This window comes from Amblyomma mixtum, chromosome 3, assembly GCF_055824585.1.
Source record: "Amblyomma mixtum isolate Tamu chromosome 3, ASM5582458v1, whole genome shotgun sequence".
Lineage (NCBI taxonomy): Eukaryota > Metazoa > Arthropoda > Arachnida > Ixodida > Ixodidae > Amblyomma > Amblyomma mixtum.
This window is the reverse complement of record NC_143014.1, coordinates 83,094,631-83,120,546: the sequence shown is the minus strand read 5'-3', so window position 1 is coordinate 83,120,546 and position 25,916 is coordinate 83,094,631. Positions and strand designations below refer to the sequence as shown.

Here is a 25,916-nt window from a genome sequence, read left to right as displayed (position 1 = left end):
GTCTTTTGCGAACGGCTTTGCTTGGCTCTCACCGCGGACACTTGCGTCCACGGTCCGGATAGAGTAGTGGGTGCTCTTCCGGGTCTCGGAGGGACGCTGTGCACCGGCTCCCCTTACCTATTCATCACGTGTATCCCTCTCTGGGCCGTCAGCCGCGCTCGCTCTCTTCGACGTCGGCGCTGCTTGCGCCGGGAGCAGTCTCTTGAGCGCGTCCCGCTTCCTAACAAAAGCGAAGGAGCAGGTGGAGGGAGCCCTTTTATTTTTCAGCGGGCGGGTGGCTCAGTGTAAATAAGGCTGCTAACAACCGAGGAAGGACTTAATTGTTGAGCCGGCGGGGGCAGGGTGATGGATGAGCAGGCGCCGCCGTGGGTGCTGGCACGCGTCTCTCTCTCTCTCCCGACGCCTCTCCTCCGGGACCGGTGCGGGGGCGGCGGATTGCCCCAACCCTCCCAGCGTTGCGCTTGACCGCGCCGCGATACTTTGGACGTCGCGGAGTGCGCGAGCTGTCAGTGCGTCCGCAGGGGCGGGGTGCGCAGACTCTCCGTTCGGCAGCTGCGGAGAGCGGCAACTTTAAACCTTCTCTCGCCCTCGGGTCCAGCGCGCGTGGCTATTTTGATAGTGCCGCGCGGTGGTTTCCTTTGTTTCGAGCGCTACAGTCGTGCTGCGCTGTCTCCGTTCGGGAGGAGCGCTTGTCCGAGTCTATTCGACCGCACGGCTCGTTGCCCGCGTCCCGAGCGTCTCGTTCCACTTTGGCCGCCGAATTTCCTCCCGAAGCCGTTCGGGGCTGCGCGCGGCGCCGACGGCCGTTGTTCCTGCCGCCTTTGTTTTGCTCATCGCGTGACGCGACGTGCCGCTCGCCGGCTGACCGGTCTTGTACGTCGGGGATCGGTTTTCGCGTGTCCGCTGGCCGCGTCGTGACGCCGGCGTCACTTTCCTGGAGGGCAGTGCTTTGTTGCGCGCACGTCTCGCCGTTTCAGGCCTGGGGATGCGCGCCGCCGCTGCGGCGGTTCACGGGCGCGCGCGCCGCCGGCTTCGCGCGGGAGCGCCCTGACGTCGCCCACTGTGACACTTTTGGCAGCTGTCTCCGGCGTGACTAGCCTTCGTGCGCCTGACCGCTCGCTCTCTTCCTTGACCAGCTGTGCGCGGCCCTTCGCGACTGTGTTTTTCGCAGCAGAAGCTCGCTTCCTTCTCCTGCTTGTCCGCGGCGCTGTTCTGCCGGGCCCGAGCTCGGCGCGCTGGGGAGGAAGAAGGCAGCAGCAGCCAAGTTCTGCGGCGGTGGATACGGGCCAACGCGGGCTGCGCCGTTTTCCACGCGCTGTCCGGGCCCTCGAATCAAATATCGAAGCCCGGGCAGTTCGATCGGCGCGCGATTGCGCTTTTCAGCGCGATCTGACCGCTTGCTCTGCTCGGAGGTCGCTGGTGTTTGCACTTTTCTGTTTCTCCATTTGTGCCCTTTTGCCGCGTCGACTACAAGTCGTTGAAAAATTTCTCACTGCGTCCCGAAGGAAGGAGCCAAGATGACATTGACAAGAGTTTCATGGGCCGTCTCTGATACTGCTGCGATTGCTCCCCCGCCCCCTTCCTTTTTCTTTTTGCATTCTGGCCGCCTCTTTAGAGCTTGTATTACAGCATCGAAAAGCCTGTCGCTTTGTGTACAAAGTCACTCCTGTCATGTCTCCATTCGTGTCGCGCCTCCTGCCGACATATGTGCACGATGGTAGGAGTGTACGTTTCCGCTGCCTTTGCTTTCGCATTGACATGTTGATGGGTTCATTTCACATCTCTGCAACGCAAACGGCGCCGCTCTTTCCTGCGTCTGTAGCTTCTGTGTGGAAGCTGGCGTCTGTCGCAGCAGCCTTGGCTGTGGACAGCAGCCGGTGAACCCTGTGCCGCTCGGGTTTTGTTTGCGCTCAGCGCCAGGTTTTGTCTGAGCGCAGCGATGAGCTTGGGCCGGGCGGGGAAGTCGTTTTATGCGTTCGGACAAAGGGAAAAGAAAGCGGCGGGGAGGTTGGGATGGGCGTGGAGCGGCGTAACGACTGGAAGATAAAGCCCTCGCGTGGCTATTAATCAAACTGCCACTCGATATCAAGTGGCTGGCTGGCACCCTCGAGTGGCGGGAGGGGCCGAGGGCAATGAATCCCCTAGCTGGGCCCGGACCGCTGGTCGGCAGCGACCGTTCGGACCGAGGAGCGCAGCCCTGTCGACCGGGCGCATGTGTGGTGCGTGCACTATAGCAGCGGTGCGTAGCTCCTGTTCCCCCCAGGGATTGTTGCCGTTACCCGGCGCGTTGCTCCCCGGCCTCGTCGCGGCACTCCGTTGGTGTCCTCAGTGGCAGTGAAGCGAATTGCACGGTGCAGCGCGGGGAGAGGATTTTTGCACTGCGCGAATTCTTGAGCCCGAGAAGTGTTCTCAATGTCGATGATTTGTTTGCGGCCGTTAGTAGCCGGTCCCTCTTTTGTGCGTGCGTGTGTTTCCTTGTCTGCTGGAACTGGAAGTTTGCAAGGATGTCGCGCTGTAGTAAAAGCGGCACAGTGAGCGTCATCATGAACATCCTGATTAAGCTTCAAATAACGTGGAACGTTATATCTCGAAAATGGGAAGTGCAGCGACTGAACCACAAATAATTACAACACGTGCATAGGGTGGACTACCCTTAGGAGGAGCACCAGAGTGCGTGGCTCAATGTCACGATTCCTGGGCCCCGTCAGACTGCATGGCCACGCTGTCTACGCGAGGCGCCCCCAGCTGCGAGCCGCAGAACCACGCCCCCTGGGGCCGAATCCACGAGACAGCGCGCTTTGGCACCGGCTCGCTTCTCTAGACGGTGGACCACTCCGCTAAGGGTGGTCCACCATATCCGTACATCTGAGTGGCAACAAAAATTCCATTGTACAAAATGCTGCAAGTGTGATCGGCGAAAATCGCTGCAAGTTGGATAACTCCAGGGAGGACAATGTTCAGTTGCTTCAAGTATACCTTTCACCCTCATAACTCTTGCATTAATGCCCTCGAAGCCATGAGGCTCGAGTAAAATTTCGCGGTTAGGCTTGTAGTCGTCGCCAGGCAGTTCAAGGGAGGTCACGTCCGAGGGGCCTCTCACGCAGGGACCTGCTCAGAAGTAGCAACCTACATCGTCGCTGGCACCGCAAGATGTTGATCTCGCGTTCACAAACACAGCTTAAGGTGCCAGAATTACTTCAACTCTCTGCGCTTTTAATTGTGCGCGAAACCGACGATAAATGCCCGTAGGCTGCGAGTTGTGTGGTGTGCTTGTGCACTACGTACACACTCTGCGGAATATATATTGCTCACTACTGAGAGTTATCCTTTCCTGCGAGTTTTATTTGTATGCGTTTCTCATTAAAGGCAGGAAAAAACCGAACCCATGGTGTCTTGAAGTATTGCTGTTGCCGTACACCTTGCGCGTAATTTTCCCAATTGGCGCAAGACTAATGTTTCTTGAAGTTATCTGCCTGATCGCAACATCTGAAGGTATCGAGGATTCCACACCACGCCTTTTAACTTCGCCGCGTTTTGCAGTCATCACCTGCTCCCCCTACACCAGCAGGGGAATAAATATGAGACGTTAGACGTGGACGTCAAACCTGTTTGTTTATTTCGTTTGTGATGGATTGTATGTTTTGCGTGTGGCGTTGACTGGGAATGGTACACGATTCTGGCGATTACATGGGCATGTTTCACGGGCCCGAGAAATATTTGCAGGGCTCCCAACTTGCCAAAACAATTTTTCCAAACAATTTACTTGTGTTTTTCTTTTTCCGTGCGTCATTTTACGGCTTATTTATATGCGGGCGAATTTGTTTCCGCACTGTGTCCTGCGCGGCAAAGTATATTGTAAACTCTTAAAGGGCAGTGGGGGCTTTCTGGAACCACTCCTTCGAATGTATACACCTCTTTCTTCTTCCAGCGTGTGTTCTCCGCATTTACTTGGGGCACCTGTGTGTAAAGCGCTTACCCGACCTGCTTATGCGGCATTTCCTGTCCTTCGAGAGCCGTTATTACGTTTTGGGTTGCTGACGGACGCGCACCATCTGTTCGGGTATCATTTGGGGTATGAGATAGCTTGTTGGTTTGCTGTCTTTGGAAAACCGAAGCAAAATCCATCTGCTATCGCTAAGAGCTGGCGTTTAATTCGAACGGGAAGGAGTGAATGAAGAAAACAGGGGAGCGTGCTACGAGGCGCTCGTGAATATGTAGTAGCAGTAGGAGTGGTTTCCTAATAAATGCACAAAGGAAGGAAAGTATATTTCCAGCCAAGCAATTCCCATCAAGTATCTCGCGTTGATATCTAAGTATCACGTTGATATTTATGTGCCAACTGCGTACTATGCTCCGGGACAACTTTTTTGCGGCAATGCAGCAGAGGTTAGGCAGAAGAGGGAAGGAGGCGGCCCTTTGTCCAAGTGCCATGGGGAGTTGGTTCTTCCTCAGCACAAGCGACCCCTCGCCCCTTATCCAACTCCCCTCCTTGACCCCCCTTCGCAGCCCTAGTCCGAACAACCCACGACACGGGGTCAAAGGACCGTCTCCCTCGCTTTCCTGCCTAGCCTCTGATGCATTGTCGTAAGAAGTTGTACGCGAGTATAACATGGTGAAACACTCCAATCGTTGGTTTATTGGAGCGTTGCGTACTACGTTTGTCCTGCTCTTGAAACAGTCATTGGTCAGCTGAAAGTGCTAGGCATGCATGTACCAAGCATAAAATAGCCCAACCGCGAAATACGCAGTGAGCATTTTAGTTGTGATTTACTTTACCGTGTCATTAGAGTATAACTCGCCCCCCCCCCCCCCCCCCCCCCCCTCCTTCCCATTTTTTCTTTCTTTCATGTGCTGCCCACCTGCGCTGCTTCGCAAGGACTTTACATCGGTATGTTCCAAGCTTTATGATCTTTTTCTTGTTCCTTGTTGTGTGTTATATTAGATGCCGTGCAATGATTTTCGGTCATTTGTATTAATTTCTAATTGAGTGATATATAGTCATGGTGTTATATTTTCGTGTCCACGCTGTCTTTCTTTTTCATGTGCTACTCGGTCATCGGACCCAGGGCGTGAGTACCAGCTGTTTCGTTTTTCACGATGTCAAATGTGAGACTTTTCCTCTGCTCGCGTTCGCCAGCGCAGTGCGCTGTGAACGCGCTGGCGAAAGCCAAGTTTCGGTGGCAGATGCGTGCAGCGTTCAGGAGCGCTTCACGCGAATAAGAGATATAGTGGAAAGATCGGGGAAATATCTGGTCTGTGGCTAAAAAAGCCTGCCACAACACGCTACATAGGCTACTTGGTAAGGATATGTAGTGACTCAGCTTTGCTCGAGGAAGGATGTGATTATTTTTTTTTATCAGAGTTGATAAGCTTATTCTATGGGCACGGTGAATTAAATTGTACTCTGTAGTTGTGACGTGGCCTATAAGGTGTACAGATATGTCAGGTTCATAGGTCGCTTTCCTTATTTTTTCCTGTAAAGTTTTCGTACGGCGTCAGTAACCCTGAAACATGACGTAATATTCAGTAGCGCCGCATTTCTGTCGCGTGACTACTGCGCTGCGTCACGCGTACGTCACTATCGCCTAAACAGCAGCACCGCCTTGTGCACGCAGAGAACATTTGGCGAGATTGCTGTACCCTTAAAATTATTAGATTTGCGCCTCTACTTAAAAAAAAAATAAAAAAAAGAACGTCCACGCAAGTATCCGATTTAGTATCCAACTGTGTCCTGTTCGCGTTCCATTGCTGGTCTAATGGTAGTGAGGGGTTCAGATTATGACTATTTTTTTTTTGTATTTGTTGTGGGTATGATGGTTCAGGGAGAAGCTAAATGCCACGAGAGTGTTAAAAAAAAAGACGTTAAAAATGCGGAGTTCCTTGACACATTTTTTTTTACTTTTTTTTAGAATACCTGTGTACCTCTTCTTTTTCTTTAGCCGTATAGTCACTGGTGGCTGGGACATTTTTTTGTTTATTTTATTCCCCATGTAATCTGCGTATGTAACTGGTAGGTATGTATGTATGTCTGTTAGTTCCGACATAGTGAGAGGTTGGCTCGCGCAAACGCCTAGCAAAACGCGAGAACGAGACTGCTTCTGAACGTGCTTGATATGGAGCGCTTCGCCGTTCACTCATCCAGTACCGCCGAAACCTGCGTAATCAGTCTTCCGAGTGCCAGAGGCGTTTCAAAAACTTGCGACCCAGGTTGCGCATTTCGTCTCCCGTTTTCTTCTTTTTCTGTCGCCGTATGCGGCAGCGTTTATTCTTCGCGTTGTTCCTCGCGGCCATTTAATTCGTGTAATGTGTTGCAGCTTTTTGTCGCGATTTCGGACAGGGATAAATGTAGCTGGAGAATTAGTGTCGCGACGATTACGCGGGGCCGGTTGCAGGGCGTCGGCTGTTCAAAAGTGGCGCTCTCGTCTTCCCCCCGCGTTCTTGAACCGTCGAGTGTACGCACAAGAGACCTCAGGTAGTGTTCCCGAACCGGCAGTTTCTCACCTCGGCGCTGTCAGTTCCTTTCACCCGTCCGGCCGCGTCGTTTCCCGCTCGCGTACGCGTGATTTGTCAGCGCGACCTGCTGCCAGTCCTTTAGCCGTTCGCGGTGGAAAGGGCCTTTGGCAAGTCCCTCCCAGTGCACTCGGCAGCGCCGCACCGACGGGCCAGAGTCCGCGCGCGCCGTAGTTGACCACCGCACGTGCGCATTCTCCGCGTCGTGAACGATGCGCGCCGTCCGTAAACCCCGGCTGCTGCCTTCGGCCGATGCGTGCCGTGAGCGCGCGCCACCAGCCGTCGCCGCGGGTTGTCGCCGTCCGCACGCCGTACACGGCGCTGTTTTTGATTGCTTGGGCTGCTCGTTGCCGCACGCCTTTTGCGCGTTTTTGTTGCTGTTATTGGCTCACGCCGCGCGTCCTCCCCCTCTCCCACCCCCCATTTCTCTCCCTCTGGATCGGACGCTGCAACGACTGCGCCCTGGCTTGATGCTCCCCGCTGTGGAACACCGTGCTTCGTTTGCGGGATGCCTCGACCCTGCTGGACCTTGCCGGTGCGAGTAGTACGTGAGTATCCGAGGGCATCGTTCCTTCCCCTCTCTCCCTGCGTCTATCTCGCTCCGGCCGCCTGGTTTCTTTTTCTGGCGCAGCGCTTCTGCGGACAGGGCGGCGTGTGCGTGCCATTGGCCGATCCGAGAACGAAACCCGACTCTTCAATTGACACTTCAACAGCGCGGTGTGTTTGAGATGTGTTCGTGGTTGGCGCAACGTTTTCCTCTCCATGTGGAGTGCATCATTGCCAACTTACTTATCGTAATTAATTTCTTTTTTGATAGTGAAATAGGGAATGGTGTTGTTCAGTACAGTTGGTGAGGACACATTTTAGTGGTAACTCATGGATGTAAAAGTTTGGGCTATAGTTAATGCTTGGTCCCCCCCCCCCTCCCCCTTTCTTTTTTCCGCGTTACCTTGATCGTGACATGCGGCGAAGTCGTGTCACGAACGCGCATACAGGTTGAAGAAACGCGCCGGCACTCTTCGTTCCTTAGTGCGAGGAGAACCGGGTCCACATTCTCTAACCTTATTGTGTCCGAACGGTTCGCGTTCGACCGGCGCTCCTTGCACCGGCCGATCACGATAGCTGTTCACGTTGCATGTCGTGCCCGTCTCTTTGCGTGTCCACGTTTTGAGTGAAATTTGCTGCTATATACGAACCGACGTCTGCTGCAAGTCCGACCCCTGTTCTTTTCCACTGTATTCGCGGCAGTTCTTCTGTCATTATATGATTGGCACGCGGTTGATCGGTGCCGATTAGTTCGCCAATTAATTGGGTCTCTCCGATTGCACTCTCGTAGCTCGCAGGGGGTGGGCCAACATATATAGATGTATAGGCGTAAAAAGTGTCCGCGTTTGATCAGCCGCTGACCAGAGGTACGAGGCGCAGTGCAAGACTATAAACAAAGCAGTTCTATTAAAAATCTCGAACAAAACTAAGAATCTTAAACAACGAAAGGTAGAAAACCCTGCGTTTTTAACGAGAATACAATGACAAAATAATTCAAGGAGCGATTGGGAAAGCGAAGGATTAGCTGCCAGGGAAGAGGAACGCTGGCTTGGCGTTTCCTTGCCGAGCCTCTTTTCCCCGCATACGACTTCGACCCCCCCCCCCCCCCCCCTTTCGTTTCTAGGTCGTTGGGAACCCGCCTGGCCGCGCTGTGTAGAGCGCGCGCGGCTTCTCGATTGCCGGTAGCAGTCTATCCTGGAAATATGCTTAGACCGCTTTTATTTCGTTCTGTTCACAAGTCGCAGTCGCTTAGTGGCTACTGCGTTCGGCAGCTGAATCCGAGGGTGCAGGACCGAGTCGCTGCTGCGTCGGCGGCGTTTCGATGGAGGCTGAAGGCAAAAAAAAAAAAAAGACCGTATACAGTCGTACATCGTTAATATAGACACTTTGGTTCCCGAGCAAAAGCGTCCATAAAGCGAGTCATCCGTAATGACGAATCGTGAAGGAAAACTAGCTGGAATATTATGTAAAAAAAAAAAAAAATGCTCTATAAGAATGGACTGCTTCTCTACATAGTGGCAGACAGTGAAGTGGAAATCGGGCAATCTTTGATGCTCGAGGTGTATTACTGTCATCGCTATTATCCTTAAAATCGTGCGGTGCAGGTTGAAGCAGGTTTGAAGCGGCTAGTGGTCTAATTAGACGCCTGGTGGCGGCTCTTGGTGTGATGATGTACCTCCTGCTATGGCTTTTCGCATCTCAAAAACTCTGTACTCACTCGACTGACAGCTGCTGAATGTGGTAATGTTGTTTTCAAAGCAGGGCATGGAGAGAATTTTTTTCGCAGCCATTTATATGCAGTGCGCGAAATGGTAAGGCGCGTTGACCGGGTACCTTGCCACAGTAATGCATGAAATCTTGCACGTGCATAAAGGCCATTACTACGGCATTTGCCCGTTTCGCACTTCTTTTCGCTGTTGTTCTGCACTGGCAGAGGCCCTCGCGATTTGTTTCACATCGTTGCCCATATTAACGGTACCATAATACATAAGTCACAACGGGCTCCGTACATTTTCACCCTGTCCATTGTCCGGTCGAAATTAATTCTGATCCCGCGACTACGGCTTTGGAGCATTAAACCCCACGTGCCATACCATAGTACTTTTGTACAGTTCAAAAGGCAGTCGTTTGTATTTAGATCCGTCTCACGAAAAGGTATACTGTTAAACCTCTTTATAACGAAGTTGAAGGGGTCCGGCATTACTTCGTTATAGCTGTAGTTTTGTTATAGCGCGTGTCGGCCGAGCTTCCAAGGGGAATCGTCATTCCTCCGTTATATCCATTATTTCGTTATAACGAGGTTCGACCGGAGTCTGATAACTCTGCAGCGAAGCGGCAAATGCCCCTCAAAGGAGACCCTCCAGCCGATGGGATCCACTGATTTTCATGACGTCGTGGTTCATCCATAGTTAATCCCCTGTCACTGAATCAGCTGGATGACCTCCTTTAAAGCGGCCTTTGCCGCTTTGTTCTTGAGTGGTATCCGACTATAGTTAGCCCTTACACCCTCCTCCCCCCCTCCCCTCCTTTCCAACGGCCTGTGCTATTGCTTTGAGGCTGAGAGGCGTTTAGAGGGGCCTTTCGAAAATTAGTTACTGCCACGTTTGGAGCGGCAGTAACTTGTTGGCATATTAATCTTGTTGGCTTATTTTTAAAACGCTGACAGCCAACATTGCCGAGTTTCGAAATGGTAGTACAAAACCCCAAACAACTCGTCTTCTGTTGTTTGTCATTTTACGCCAATACTACCTGCCTAGTCATTGTTCTTATGTCCTTGTGTGCTGTGTGTGTGACTGGGAGGTTAAGCGTAAAGAGCAATTGTTCACCCGTGAAGGGTGAGAGCAGTTCGACGAGAAGAATATGCTTCATACCCTTTATTTGGCGCCTCGTTAATATGGCTTGCAAAGAGCACCTAGTTAATGGCACTTGTCAAATATGCGCACCACCGGCGCTTACAGTGATGAACGACACCTCCCTTCTTCTGCCCGCTGCGTGTCTAACTGATCAGTGCCACCTGGCCTCGATTGTCTCCACGGAAAGCACGCCGAGTCGCGCACCCTGCCATCCTTCCTTTCCTCGCGTAAGTTGCCACAGCTAATGTGCAAATGTGCCGCACTGTGCCGTACGTCCGCAGCCCCGACGCGGGAAGCCCCGCAGGTGCGAAATAAGGGCCTTTTCCACAACCACGTTGTCAGTAGCGAAGCTTACCGTAACCAGAATCGATCCCAGGGCAGGGGGAGGACATGGGACAAGCGGGGGAAATGGCGCGTCCGTCGCACTGTTTGTTGCAAACACGGCGCCACTGGTGCCGCAGGTGGCGGTCTGCCCCTTCCTTATCCGCGGTTTGGCTCGCGGCCTCCCTCGGTTCATTAACCGGAGAAGCCGCTGCCTCCCCTCGCTCATCGCTGGCGCCGTTGTCGAGGCTTCGTTGTCCCCGGAGTGCCGATATCTCGCGGAATGTCCGGCACGCGTCTCAGTGGCATGCGGACGCATAAGTTGTGAGCGCCGGCCGCCGCGGAGGAGGCGAGCGGGAGCCCCGTTCGCGTGGCATTCCTGCTGCTTCCGTGGCTTTCCTCTGCCGTGTCGCCTGCCTGTACGTCACGGGGCCCTGCCGGCATTACCATTTCTGTTTTGGGCCCGGGACAATTTACGAACTGATTGCTTGTCCCTCGGACAGCTTGTTTCCAGTTTTGACAGCGTGTAAGCTACGGCCGTGTGTTTGTTCGCCGGTCACCCGGCTCTGCGGCCTTTCGCGCGCGTACGCGCCCGGAGACGCCTGGCCGCCGCTCGGCCTCCTCGCCCGCTGCGCGGTCTTGAAGAGTGTCCGCCCCCTTTGCACTTCGGGCTCTGTTTTCACACGTTGTAAAAATCTGTCGCCATAGAAAGGGCCTATAAAATGTTGCAGTCGCGTACTGATCTATTTCAGTCGGCTTTTTTTTTTTTTTTTTTGAAAGGACAGGAGGTGTAGTGAGAAGGATTTATATAAAGAAAACCTGCGGCTTGATTTCCATTTTTTACTGCGAAATCAGTACCAGTGCCAGAGTGCGAAAAGTCCGGCGTCTATCTTAGCCTCGGAGAGGTATGCGTACACCCTCCAGAGGCACTACCCTTACCCATCCATCCGCCTGCCCTACCCACCTCTCTAGGCTGCCCACTTACCCGCCCAACTTAGCTCTCCAGAAGCGCCACCTGCGAATCGAGGAAACATTCATTAGAGCGAAAGCATCGAAGTGGTTGGTAAACGGGTCATTGATAATCTTCAGAACAGAATAGGCTTGGGCAGGTTGGTAATGCATTGCCACAGCGTAATCATAGCGCGGGAAACAACACAGGACAAAGACGAGACGGGACATAGCGCTTGTCCCGTCTCGTCTTTGTCCTGTGTTGTTTCCCGCGCTATGATTACGCTGTTGCAATCAAAGATAATCCAACTACTTTCGAAGAATTGTTGCATCAGTTGTCTCATCGCTCCGTAAATTTTTTTATGTGCATGAGAAGTTGCTCTTCTGTTGCGGTGCTGTTTTAGTTTACAATTTCAGGTTTTTGTCCCAAAATAAAGTTTAAATTACGCAAGGCGCTCAAGGTTGTTGTGTAGTCTGTTCGCTGTGGCTTCCACACGTCCTTACAAAGCAGTGCACTATTTGTGTTGTCATATGACTGCCTCTGGATCCGCTAGAAAGTTGCCCCGGCATGCTGCTCATGCTGTACAGTTGCCCACTGGCGTTGCGAACCACGTAGTTCTCTTCTCCAGCCGCTCATGTCCGGCCTGGGCGCTTTCGATTTCGTTGCTGCAAGCCTGTTCTCATTCCTTCGTGTTCTGCAACCGCGGCCGGCGAGAAAGTTTTTGGGCGCGCGTGCCAGCAGGCCCCAGCGCACCCGCGGGGTCGTGCCCGAGGCGCCGGGTGTCCAGTGGCTCTTCATTTGCATGCATATGCACCGCGGCGTCGCGTTGCTCAGCTGCGTGTCTGGGCCTTTGCTCGTTTCCGCTGTTTCGGCCGCAGGCGTCCGGCGCAGCTTTTGCGCGTGCGAGCGTTATTAGCGCGGGCCCTGAACCCGACTGCTGTGGCGGCCGAGACACGCGCCCTTGGAAACATGCCGCTGGCCCAGAGGCCTGCGCGGGATTCCAATATCTCCTGGCCGGCCCCGGGCGCGCCATACACGGGGGCCATCGCAGTGCACGCGCCCCGTTTTGTGTTGTGTGCTGCGCGCGGCGTCGTCTCTCCTCCGGGCAGCGGCAGCACCCTTTCCAGGCGCCTCTCCTTCTTTTCTTCTCTCGTGGCCCGCCGAGACACGGCTGAGCCGTTATTTGGTGTTATTAAAGGCATCGCTGCAGCAGGCGTTCTTCCCCCGCGCGCCACACACACGCACTGGGTTCCCGGCGTTCGATGGCTTGTCGGCGCGCGTTAAAAATATCACTTTTGATATCCATCCATCTCTATATCTACGCGAATCACACTCCGCCAGCTGTCGCTAGTGTTTGTTTCCCGCCTGGGCGCCCTCCTTCGCGGCTGTTTCTTCCTTCTCGCGCTTCGGGACGTTGTTGAGTTCGCCCGGGCTGAGGGGGACCGAGTTGCGTTGGAGCATTCTTGCCCCCCCCCCTTTATTTTTACCCTCCCTTTCCCTTCGCTGCTTCGGGCTGGCGGCTTGCTCTCCGGCCCTGATAGGCCTTTTGAAGCGCTAATCGGCGCGTGTGCGTGCGTCTACAGCGTGCGCCGTTTATGAGCGAACCCAGAATGTAGGCGCGCGCGAAGCTCCTTTTGTTGCCTACGGCGCCGCTTCTCCTCCTCCGCCCGTGGTCCACGGCTGTTCTTGTCAGCGCTCTTCTTGCTTCCGCCGGGGCGGCGCGCGCGCGGCAATCCGGGCCGCTCGCATCGGCGCTGGCGGGCAGACTAATGCCTCGTTGCGATGGGCGTTGATGGTTCTAATCACACGCCCATTCTTTCGCCTCCGCCGCGTCGCTTCCGCTTTTGAGGCCCCTCGCTAATTTGCGTCCGGTGCTTGTTGGCTGGAAAGATATTGTTTGAATGAGGTCCTGGGCAACAGCAGCTGCTGCTTCAGGCGCCGGCAGAGGCGACTCGGCGTTAATCTGAGAAAGCCACCCGGAAACTCCGCCCGGTCGCATAGTGTGCACGTCTCCGTTTACCATCGCCCCGCATCTGGCCCCTCCCGCGTTCAGCTGATTGACGGCGGCGACATTTGCAGGGGAGCTTTTAGCGCAGGCGTTCTCTTGTCTAAAAGTCTCGCTCATTTTCGTTTGGGGCAAAAGTGTTTCCTTTCCATTGGCCTTTCGCAGCAAGTTACGTTCAAAAGTAAAGGTCAGTGGGTGCTGTTGAGGGCTGCCCAGGTTTTATTCATAGTTGCCGAAGTTTTTTGTTTTTTTTTTTCTTTTTTCGCTTGTACCCAGCTACGCAACGCAGTTGCGTACAGGAAAGGCTGTGCAGGTTCGCGAAATGCCGCTTCCCACCGTGGTCCAACTCATCCGCGGTAAGACCCATCTTTGCTCTTTAGAGCAGTAAAAAATCCTCGCAAAAAATTGCACGACTTTATTAGCGACGCGACAATTGGAAGGACGAGGTGGTTCGATATTCGAATTTTCCGCGCGAGTAAAATGAGCCTTTCTCCTGGTGATTTATTCGACTCCGATATCGAGCAGAAACGGCAGTGGTGGCGTAAACAGGCGAAGCCACGCGATATTGCTGCAGTGCAGTGGAGGGGGAGAGAGAGAGAAAGCGCGAGGGGGGCTAGAGTGCGAGGCAGCAGCTGTACCGGAACCTGCTCACTCGAAGAAACTGTTCGCGCCCGGGCCAACAAAAAGGAAGAGAGAACGGCACGTGGGAAACGGCCGCGGCAAGTTTGTCGAGTGCGTGGGATGGAGGGTGGCAGTGTAAAGAGCAAATTAAAAAGGTACGAAGACTGATAGGTTTTAGTTATTTCTCGTGTGGCGCGCCCTTCGCTCCGCGTGGCGTCCCTCTCCCCGCGCGCTCCTCCTGGCCCCGCGCTTGTAAGATTATATCGACACCTAGCGCACTTGTCCGCGCCGCCTTGTGATTACTTTCTGGCTCGAGATGACTTGTTCTGGAGTTTTGCGCAGTCGTCTAAGCGAGGAGGCCGCCGAGGCTGTTTGGGTGGCGCAAGCTGCCGTGTTTGCGTTGTAAACCTTCGTCCTCTAGTCTGGCCCTTTTCTTTTTTCTTCCCCCTCGTCGCCACCCTCCCCGCATCCCTCCTTCGCAGCGTGGCGCCAGGCGTATTATATGCGTTATTAAAGCCTCCACCGCTGACGTTCGGCGAGAGACGACGGCTCGGGTAAAGTTTGAAAAAGCTGTTGCCAGAGGGTTTTCCTCCTGTCTTTTCGTTTTGACTCTGGGTATTTGTTGCCGGTGTGCGCTTCTCTTTGCCCGGAAGATTTGAGCGAGAGGGGGCGCGCGCGAGGATTTTCGCTCGCGCTCTCCTCATGACAGTATAACGGATCAGTTTTCTGTGTTGGACTGCCGTGATTTGTCGCCACACGGTTGGTGTAGCCCGTGTTGCGAGCACGCACGCACTACAGGCGCCGCGCTTCTGTTGGCGATGTCCTGTACACGCGCGAGTCGTGCGATTGCCTGGGAGGGGGGTCTCTTTTTCGTGCGCGGCATCGCTTCTGGTTTTCTGCCCTTTATTTTTCCCTCGGGGGTGCCCATCGGCGCTGTAAAATCGCAGCTTTAATGGGCTGCGACGCGTATCCGACAGTGTCTCTCTTGTTGCCATGTTGTGTGCTCGCCGCACGCGAGGAGGCGGCGGTCTCGAAAAGAGGAAGTTGTATCGCGGTGTCGGGCTGCAGACATGGCTCGATTCCCGTGCTCGCGGTTGTTACACCAGTCGTCCTGTTCCCCCCCTTTCCTCGGCCCCGCTGCCAGGCGCTTTGACGTGGTCGTGATAAGAGGAAAACGAACTGCGCGCGCGGTCCGACCACACGCTGGTTTTCGTGTTCTCCAGTTGTCGACCGCCGCGCGTACTAGTTCGTGAGCGTCCCGTCCGCGGTCGTTATTCTCCCCCTTTCGAAAGGGTGGCCAGGCCCCGGCCATCGATTTGTTTAGCGCTGGGTCGCGCCCGATAGACTCGCAGGCGCCGCGTGGCTTGCCTTGCGATCGCACTCTTCTCGCCGCCGTGATGCGTCTTCTCGCGGCGTCGCCTGACAGGCCGCCGTGGTGGGAGCGACGGAGAGGGCCGCCGGACGCCGCTGCGAGGCGGCTGACCACGGTGTGGCCCCGAGGAGGAACTCCCCGTCTCGCCCAGGCGCCACCTGCTGCCTTCGGCTGGCCACTGTGTATAGAAATAAGTCGGTGGATGACACGGCTGACGAGCTCATAGTCGCAGTGAAAGGCAGCACCGACTCCTGCCTGCCATCGCGAACTTGTGCACGGCACAGCACGCCGTTACAGCACCTTGGAGGCTGGCTTTGTGTACGACGTAAACTGACGCCCGTCGGGTATACTCTGCGGACTCTGGAATACGTGGTGGAACGAGCGGCAGGTTCCCTCCAGGCTCATTAAGCCATGGCTGCCCCGTTTCTGTGGAGCTCACATGGTGTCTCCAAACAAAAGGTAGCGCCGAGACATTTCATTTGTGCGTACGACGAACCGGATGAGGGAGTTCTCCGCCTTGGGATATTCTGTGCACGTTGCGTGGCTGACAAGAATGCAGCGAGGCTATTGGGCGCGAGCTCCATCCACCACTGGAGGAGGAGGAGGAAAAATTTCAAGATAAGAACAAAACATCCTCAAGTGTGGGCTCCTACTTGTCCAAGAGTAGGAGGACCGCACAATTCTGCGATAGCTGGTTCACTCGGTGGGGTGCTTTGTCACCGAAGAAGTCGATTTTATGGCTCAGATAGACTGTAAACACGACCACACAGCCGTAAACACGAAAACTAAACCATATGACTGAACGGCCTGAGCCGCATTGCAAAGCAAGGAGAGTGGCACACGTGATCCCCCTTCCATAGTCACGCGGGCGCTGCCGGGAGATGGCGCCACGGTTTGTCCCCGCGCCCAATAGCGGTGGCACTGGATCGCGAGTGGCTTGTAGGTCCATCAGGGGTTCTACATTAAATGGAGCGGAAGTCGAAAAAAGTGTTCGGCGAAATTATGATGTAAATGATCCGACGTTTTATCGGTAGAGTCCTAAATGAAGTAAACGGATAAAACACATTTTGTATTTCTAGTTCAACAGACTTCAAGAGAAGCGACGCTTTGTGGTCAGTTTGTTAGCGAACACGTAGGCTTTGATGTAAGTATAGAATATTGTGAATAATGCATCAGTTTTTTTTAAAATGTACTCCCCTTTGTGGTATTTAAGACACTCTCTTCTATTGACATGTGCAGTTTCAGGTGCAGTTATGTTCACGGGAGCGCGTATCCGATATGCGAAAACGGTGTGCGTGTGCGCCAGTCGCAAATTCCTGAGGCCCTACCTGATGCAGTCATCGTCAGTTTTATGGTTTATTTCTGATGAGCCATCACATATACTGTGTGCTCTTTAAAGGACCTCCGGCATTACTGGGAGTTGCCCAGTTTGGAGCTCGTAGATATGAGCTAATGCGTGTTTCATTAGTAAAAGTCATTTTATGCGCTGTAGCATATGTTTTCATTGACTGGCTAAATTCCGATGCGAGGCAGATAAGCAAAGAGAGGAGGTATGGTCGTGTATTCACGCCATCAATCTGGAGAATCGGTGCGCTTCGATTTAAGGTACGGGGCACCACACCACTGGTGGGCTCCGTGCGTTAATTTGGGGTCGCGACTATTTTTACATTAATTTTCTTCTTAGTGCAGTTAAAGGAAGCAGCAACCGACCAAAGTACTGATTAAACAGTTGTCAGAATGAAAAAACAAAGTTGCTTTCTGACATATCAAAGTTGCTTTCTGACATATAATCAAAGGAAACGTGACCTTTTAAACAGAAATATTTTACTTTAAACTTGTACGAGTGGAAGAAACGAGCTTCCTTGGTGCAAATTTATGATACAGAGATGCAAAGAAAGCCCGTATTGAACGGAGCGGCTCACCCGCCGCAGTGGCTCAGTGGTTACGGCACTCGGCTGCTGACCCGAGAGACGCGGGTTCCATCCCGGCCGCGGTGGCTGAATTTCGATGGAGGCGAAATTCTAGAGGCTCGTGTACCGTACGATGTCAGTGCACGTTAAAGAACCCCAGGTGGTCGAAATCTCCGGAGCCCTTCACTACTAGTACGGCGTCCCTCATAGCCTGAGTTGCTTTGGGACGTTAAACACCAATAAACAAACAAACAATGAACGGAGCGGCGTTGCCGTTACATCTAAGATGAACAAAAGGAGAAGGATGGCAGGGAGCATCGGGGCTGACGACACGCTCTTCTTACAAGGAGTACGACACTAGAATAGGAAATAATACAGCCGGGCTCTACATCTTACGCGCATTTGCTTAAAATCGCATTGCTAAGAGAGAAAAACAAGAACGCATTCGGACTTTACTGTCGCTAGAAGTATTTGTTTAGCGTTTGGACTTGGGAGTTTGCAGGTGTAAGTCTCTAATATATATATACACAGGGTAGGCTTTCCATTGCACTTCAAAAAACAAACAAAATAGAGGCCTGAAAACCAGTTGCTGGTCCCTTTAAGCGCGGCATCCTGGACGCGTAACCGGCGGGCCTCACACGAAGTCTCACCGAAAGTGCAGACGTGCATGGAACACCAGGCTAGGCACAGTTTCACGCGTTAAAGCAGGCATTGACGGGCGTAGAGTGCTCGTTTAAAACGTGGCAGCTTGTACGACTTCGAAAGAGGTTGCTTTTGTGTCACAAGTCAGCTGAACGTAAGCGGGAATAAGTCGCTTATTTTAGGAGTGCGCCTTCAGTCACTCTTGTCGCGGTCCGATTGTCGTTTACCGAGCATGATCGAAGCTAGCTTCAGTAGTCCGAGTTCGAAGGTTTAGCCCCCAGAATTCAGGTGTTGACTGTAGTGTCTTCCAGCGGCGCCATCTCGAGTTACCTTAATGCGATACTGACGCTCCCCAACAGTGCATACGTGAAGGGCACAGTGTCAGCTTGGCGTGCTTTTATTTGCGATATGTCCGAGGACTCGACGGGCGTTTTTGAAAAAAAGAAAAGAAAAACACGCACTGACAAGCAGAGGATTGAAAAAGGAAGCACCGCTTGGGCTCCTAAATATAGAAGCCAGGTTTACAAATCGGCTTGCTTATATTTTCGGATTGCTTATTTTAGCAAGTGTTACGATATGAACGTCGTAATGACCTTGCTTGGAAAGCAATCTCGTGACTAGAAAACCCAGGTGTATACTTCAGTGAACTGCGACTGAACAAGGGGTGAACGTGTCCGCGTTTATTCCGAAGCACGCGTGTACTACTCAGTAGTCTGCTTTCGCCCGAGAGAGCGGCGTGCAGTCGACAACAGGCGCAGCATCACGCTTGAGGCAGCTTTCGGCCCCTTACGGGCTGGGCGATTGGCTACTTGTATAGTGTCGTCATTCTGGTCAAACAAGAGCGAATCATTTTCCTCCTGTCTGCGTGGTTGCGTAAAGTGCGCATTCTGATCCAGTTGTGTCAAACACGGACCCCGACGTATGAACCTGTACCCAATGTTCGTTCTCTGGTAGCTTTCTTTTTTTTTTTTCGTTTCTACTTTTTACTTTGTTTCATTTTTTCATCGTTGGCGCCAGGATGCATGTGTGCCAGCAAGAGCTCCCATGCATCCAGCTGAGTGCTGGTCGGGCGCCAGGAACACTCGAAAAAGTCATTGTGTTATGTGACGCCAGAATGTTTTTCGCAGTTGACATTGTGTTAATTAGGGAGTAATGCCCCGCCGCGGTGGCTCAGGGGTTACGGCGCTCGGCTGCTGACCCGGAAGACGCGGGTTCGATCCCGGCCGCGGCGGCTGAATTTCTTGAAGGCGAAGTTCTAGAGGCCCGTGTGCTGTGCGATGTCAGTGCACGTTAAAGAACCCCAGGTGGTCGAAATTTCCGGAGCCCTCCACTACGGCGTCTCTCATAGCCTCAGTCGCTTTGGGACGTTAAACCCCAATAAACAAACAAACAAACAAACAAACAAACAAACAAGCTTTGCATGACATCGCTTTTCTGGGCCTTTAATCTCTCAGCATATGCAAAAATCTCTCCGCGAGCCCATCCAACGTTTCATGCGCCTAGCTCTGTTCAAGTCGCATTGATTGGTGTAAAGACTACTTGTTCAAATTTTATTGCAATTAGCGGTGTAAGTCCTGTAACAGCCAGGTTGGCGATTTTTGTGTTTGATGGCGCCCATCTCGCTCTGCACGTGGTCAGTTTCGGTTCATGTTTGAACTAAGTTGCTTTGAACCTAAAGCATGCCTGCCTCTTACGATCAGATAGCAACGTCTATTTTATTTCCGACCCTCCACGGTGTCTGTGTGGCTTTGGCGATTGGCAGCTGATCCTAAGGTCGCGGGTTCGATCCCGGCTGCGGTGGTAGCATTTCGATGGAGACGAAATGCTAGAGGTCCGTGTACTGTGCGATGTCAGTGCACGTTCGAGAACCCCAGGTGGTCGAAATTACCCGGAGCCCTCCACTACTTATAGCCTCCACTTATAACCTGAGTCGCTTTGGGACGTTAAACCCCGTAAAATAAAGAATCCCAGGTGGCCTAAATTAATCTGGAGCCCTGCACTACGGCTTCCCGCGTAGCGCGTGCTCTCTTAACCACAATTTACAATTTTACCATTTTTATTTTTTGCCTCAACTTTCAGACGGCGCTCCACTGGGCGGCAAAGTATGGGAGTGCCGAGATCGTTAAGCTGATTGCCGGGTCCTACAATCTCAACCCCAACGTCAAGTCGGTGAGTGGTGGTGAACTTCATTGTTCGGGGAACGGGAAAAATGAGCCTTGGAAGAATGGCTCGCTTCAGGGACCTCTCCTGCGTAGTTTGGCGGATATTTGCTGGCACTGGTGGGCTGCCTGCGGTCCGTCGGGTGCCGGTCATTCACGCGGGGTCCACTTAGCGGCTGGTGTGGCGCTGGCGCGCCTGACTTCGTGCGCATATTGTCGGTCGTCGCCTGTCGCGCTCGGTTGTTTCGTGACTTTTTTTATTTTTAAAAGCACAGCTGTAATGCGCCTTAGGTGAGAACGATAAATTAACGTTAGAGGGTTTGCGTCAGTGGAGTCCGACTTTACACCTTGGCCAGAACTTTCAAACAGTCGCAGGTGATTGAAGGGACACTGAGGATAAATCGAAGTAGGCCTTTGTCGATATATTGCCGCGTTCCAATCACAGAGGCTAGCGTAAGCGAAAACAAATTTTATAACTAGAAAATACCAGAAAACGAAATACAGCTGTCGCCATCACTGGCCGATGTCCCAAGTATTTTTTCGGCACGGATTCCAGAGGCTGTGCTGTAACGCCATTATTTTCAAGCGATGGTCACGGAGTCGTTTTCGGTGTGGTCGTCACGGTTTGCATGGAATTGCGGGAAAGATTTTGCTGCCGTACAAATGTGCCTAGAAAGAGCCATAGAACCGATTTTTACGTGGAACAAAACTTACATGCGTTGTCCTCAGTGTCCCTTTAATATTTAGCGATCAGTGATCTTTTCGGTGCGTAAATGCGACTATAGGGTAGTTTTATTCTTCCAACTTGTAACAGAGTTGCAGAATTAAAATGGTGGTGTTATATGTGTTCCTATGGATTTCACTTTTTCTTTTACTGATCAAATTGAGTCATTGGTCAAATTACTGATCAAATTGGCTCAGTGGTTATGGTGCATGGCTGCTGACCCGAAAGACGCGGATTCGATCCCGGCCGCGGCTGTCGAATTTCGATGGGTGGTGGTGGTGAAAACATTTATTAAATCATAGGGAGAGGTGTTGGGGGTCGTGACCTGAAGGGTCACGCCCTTACAACCACTAGGTGGGATGCCTAGACATTTCAGAGGCCTGTGTACTGTGTGATGTCAGTGCATGTTAAAGAACCCCAGGTGGTCGAAATTTCCGGAGCCCTTCATTACGGCGTCCCTCGTAGCCCGAGTCGCCTTGGGACTTTAAACCCCCATAAACCATAAACGAAATTGAGTCATGCTCACAAAGCTGATCACATGAAAGTATCCTGGGGGTCTTAATGCCCATGGTAGCAGGAGCCGAATTGAAGAGTTGGTTGCATAGAAATTGCAGAAGTAGCTTATATGTAGTCTTGTACAGCTTAATAACGCCGTTAGGAACTTTTTCTTTAAGCCTTGTGTTTGGCGCGTGGTAGCCATAAAACAGAGCACAACGCTTTTCGCATCACTTTCATTACCAGCGCTTATTACTTTCCCGACGCGGAAATTATACGCGGGCGGGTTTTTCCGTTTAATTATTTTATTATTTTATTGTAACCAAGGAAATTACAACTGCCCGTATGGCAGAGAATTGGCTCGTTCAAGAGCCTATAGTACGCCTGCCAAGAAAATAGTTTTGAAAAGTTGGAAATCTATGTATAAGGAGTTTAATGGCGTGTTTCGGCTCCCGTAGCGGAACGTTGTTCGCAGTAGAAGCCCGCACTCTAAGCAGCGTCTATCGGTGTAATGTCGAATGTTCCGATAGTACAGTGCTGTACTCAGCGGTCATTTCGATTCGAAGTCGATATAGTTAGACAGCCGTTTCGATCGTCTGAACGCTGGAGCTCATTTCTTTCTGCCAGTGCCGCTGCATGCCTCCCAGTCATTCCAGTGGTCTGATGTTTCGGTATGTTTGGCGAGACCACTGGAGGCCATGGACGCGGCTCCTCTTATTAATTGATAAAATGAATGATAAATTAATAAAACGCTGCGGTAGGGTATCATGCACTCGCTCTCCACCCTCCAGGGTGGACAGCGGGCTGCAGTGCGGGCTGCGTTGCCATGTAACGTCTTCCTTGCACTCGACTATTTTTTTTTTTTTCGTTTATGTGGCCCAACAAATTTCTCAGGTGGCGGCCGCCACCCCTCGTCGCCCCTTGGCGCCATCACTGGACTTCCACGCCTAAAAATACGGAATACTTACGCTTGGCAATGGGAGCAGATTCCTATGCCAAAGCATACGCAGTTCTTGCGAGTAGCCATGGGAGGAGTCTAAAATCTGTTACTCTCCTCCCATTACTAACCGCATTAACTCCCCATGTGTCGAGGTGGGAATCTACTCCCATTGCCAACCGTAAGTATTCCGTATTTTTCGGCGTGGATGTCTGTACTGTGGGGTTAGAGGAGCATACCCTGCCCCTATTAGGGAGTGCACTAGGGGAACGTTTTCTCCCACGTAGGGTAATTTACTGCGTGTGTGGTCAACAGATGCGTAATAAATTGTACTCTTAGCCAGCTCTAGCCACGCAGAGCTGATGAAAGGCCACCGAACGATACTTGACGTTTGCAGCGGAGGACTGCTTTGAGTGGAAGGAAGTTGGAAGGAAGCTGTTGCAGCAGCTTCTTTCGCATTCGTCTCGAGTTTGTTTCCTATCGTATGCGTTGCCTTCGTGAATAGCTGTTCCGAGTGACTCTATCTGTGGTGGCCGCTTTGTGCGGGCCCGGGTGGCTCTCCCGCTCGAACGAAGCTGGTGCGGGGGAAGTGTCGAGCCCGGTCCCGCGTTATCGAAAACGCACTTTGGGCCGGCTCGTTCGTCTTGAGAGAACGACGCTGGAACTTGGCGCGGGGAGGGAAGCACGAAAAACGGGAGCTTCGCTCGGGCCTAGCGGTGCAGCGCGCACTCGGTGGACACGGCTATCGAACGTCCGGCAGCCCAGTCTACTTCTGGGTGTTTATCTTGGGCGAGGAGGGGGGGAGCTTGGGCCGCGGTGTCTTAATCAGCGCATCCATATGTAGGAGGGCAGCCAGGCCAGCAGCGGCGAATGCGCCGGGCCCCTTTGTTCGGCCGCTTAATTTGCGGGCCGCGAGGGGGCGCATCTGCATGCGCTGGCACACTCGTCCGTGGGCAAACACGCGCCTGGCGGCCGTCCATCACGCGCTGCTCCTCCCGGCTTCATTAATGCTCGGCCGGCCTGCAGGCCTGATTGCGGCGCTTCGCCCCTGGCCGGCCCCGTGCACCCGCCCCCCTCGTGCACTGACACGGGTTGGCGGCGGGCCTTGCAGCGAGACGACGCTAACTTAGCCGGCCTCACTTGCCGCGTCTTTCGTATTTCATTTTTTTAACCCCCGACGCAGCCTTGCGCACGGGTTTTACGTCCCTATAACGTTCTCCGAGAATAGTGTCCCACCTGTGTGGACGCGACGCCTTCACTCGCTTCAGTCTTGCCGGCTGCGTTCATTCGTGTTCAAGTTAGCTCGAGGCATTGTGCTTGCAATTATTCCCGTTTGGCGCCATGTCGGGAACGCGATATGCATCTAAGCCACGTAGCGTCTGGTTCGTGTCAAAAGTAAAATGAAGGGAAGGAACCTTAGGGTGGCGCGAACGTTTATTTTGAAGTAGAAATCTGCGCACTGATTTAACTACTCACACGCAGCCAAAGCGTGTTAGCCTGAAACGTAAACGCATACCGGGGACAAGAATGCTCCCGTTATGCATACTTTTCAGCCGTGCCGCGTACAGCCTCGCAACTCGCAGTTTTAGCATAGCTGGGAATTCCAGCTGGCGCTGAAACTAACCTAAGGGTTGAGATAAAGCGCATCCTGAATAGTGTACAAGTAGGCGAGAAAAAATTTTCATAGTGAAAGCTCGACCAGTTTTGTGTCTAGGAAACTAAGCATCTGAGCACAAAAGCAATCGAACTCAGTGCCCTGAAGTGGCTGTCATTCCATTGCACCGACTACGAATTGCTTGTGACGAGCTTGCCGTATATGGTCGTGCATGGTGTGCTGGCTGCTGCTAATGGCACCATAGTCGCTGCCGTTCTGCAGATGGCTGGAAGTCACGCATTCCCGCTCACTGCATTCGCCATACCTGACGGATTTCTTGCCGCACAGCGTTTTCTTTCGTGAAAACGGTTATTGCGATTCATCGGTTATTTAAAAAAACTATTTTCGTGGAGTACTGCGCAGAAAACGATGACTGCTGCACGGATAATCTTATAAACTTTCTAGGTTCGAATTGCGACAGCGAAAATTTTCAGCATATCTCCTCTGGTCACGCGGTGCACGTCCATGTACCAGCGTAGTCCGGCCTAGGCATCGGTCGTTCTCGAGACTCTGACCTGCTTATCTAAATATTGAGTTCGTAGCCCGCGACACTGGAAGTGAGAGCTGGCGCCGTCTTTAGTCGGCGAAGGGAGGGCGTGCCCTGATGTTGTTGGAAGAGGGCGGCAGCATTGAGGCCAAGGTCCAGCTCCAGTCAGCCGGCTGCTGTTAAAGGCTTAAACTGTTGGTCACTGCCTCCATTAGTGCCGGCGCTGTACGGTCGGCAGTTCCGTTTCTCGAAATCTGTGCCGAGACTGCTTTGGCGTTTCATCGCTGTCTGTTCTTGTTTCAACTCAAGCGGTGAATCTGCTTGACGTGCGATGGCACCGTGCAGAATATCCGTGGTGGGAAGAAAAATTAAGGGCATGTTGCGTCCGTTCAACAGTTTTCGTAATTCGGAGCTCTCCACTAGTACCAGTGGCGCCATCTGTAGAAGTTCTTAGCCCCGCTCTGAGGCCGTGCAACTATATAGTCGGATACAACTCAATAACTTAACGGCGGGTGCCCATCAAATGAAGCCCTCCAGCCAATGGCGTCCACCGATTTTCTTGACACCGCGGTTAATCCGACTACGCCAGTGTTGTTCCCCATTCATCTGCCGCCCCTAATGGGTGGTCCAAGGGGATCGGTAAAGAGGGAGAGAGGGGAGAATGCGTCTCCGCCATTCACATATATTTCACACCACTGTGAAATAAATGGTTTACGCGACACTAGACGGCGCTGCTTACTTCAGTGAGAAACCTGCGTACTGTACTGTTGGAGAAACCTATAGTGTGACCTTTAAGTGTGCTGGCAGGGTTCACGCAATCGCACTTTCGCTACTTCACATGCATTGACATGGTGAAAACTGCGAATCTGCGCATGAACACCAATCGTACTATGTGGCCACAGTTTGATTAAGTATCAGCGCGTAAGTGCCGTTAATATAGACGAGCCAGTCCCAATCAGAGCTTTTCTAAGAAAGTATTGGGAGCGAGTAGGTAGTATTCTGAGGTAGATGTTATATTTTAATGTTGCATGTCCGCACAGACACTAAAGCAGGAAAGTAATGTGTCTTATGCTTTTGAAGGGTTACAGAAGAAATTTCGAGCTCATAGCAGTAGCCGTCAAATATCTCAGGTGACTCGCGTGAATGTATTAGCACGCACAAAACGCGAATTGAAGCCTTTTTAATTCCGCAGCCGTTCCTGTACTGAACGGGCGAAACCCTTGGACACCAGAAAAGCAAGCTTCCTCCCCTTAACTACGCATCTCTGACGCCTTTCTGTCGACTTCTTTGCGATCAACGCTGTAATGAAGAATGCCGTAAATTTTTCTTTTTAACTTAGCAGTAGTGCCAAAATTTCATGATGCGCAACATTTACCGAGATAAAAAAAATCTGAGGCGAGCTACTTCTGCCGTATAAGTCGAACCTCATAATAATGAAACGGTTTATAACGAAATAACGGATATAACGAAGGAATGACGATTCATTTTGGAAGCTCGGCCAACACGGGCTATAACTAATTGCCGGGCCCCTTCAACTTCGTTAAAGCGAGGTTCAGTGCATGTGTCAGAATGGGCGCAGTGAATGTGCCGACTCTCGACGCTATACCTAGTGCTGAAAGAAAAAAAAAGGGGGGGAACTAAGCAAACGGTGTCCTTCGGTCCAGCAAACAAACTGTTGCACGTGTAGTAGATTTTTGGCGTTCTTTTCGTCTCTCGAGGTCGTCGCGAGTGA

General features: G+C 52.5%; 1 long non-coding RNA gene across 1 annotated transcript; it reads left to right on the top strand.

Annotated features, from left to right (window-relative positions):
* The first annotated feature begins 4,820 nt into the window (after positions 1–4,820).
* Positions 4,821–21,127, top strand: LOC149350816 (uncharacterized). Its single transcript, XR_016290455.1, has 3 exons — positions 4,821–4,888; positions 5,067–7,058; positions 19,808–21,127. It is a non-coding gene; the product is annotated as an uncharacterized LOC149350816 (long non-coding RNA).
* Positions 21,128–25,916: the final 4,789 nt, after the last annotated feature.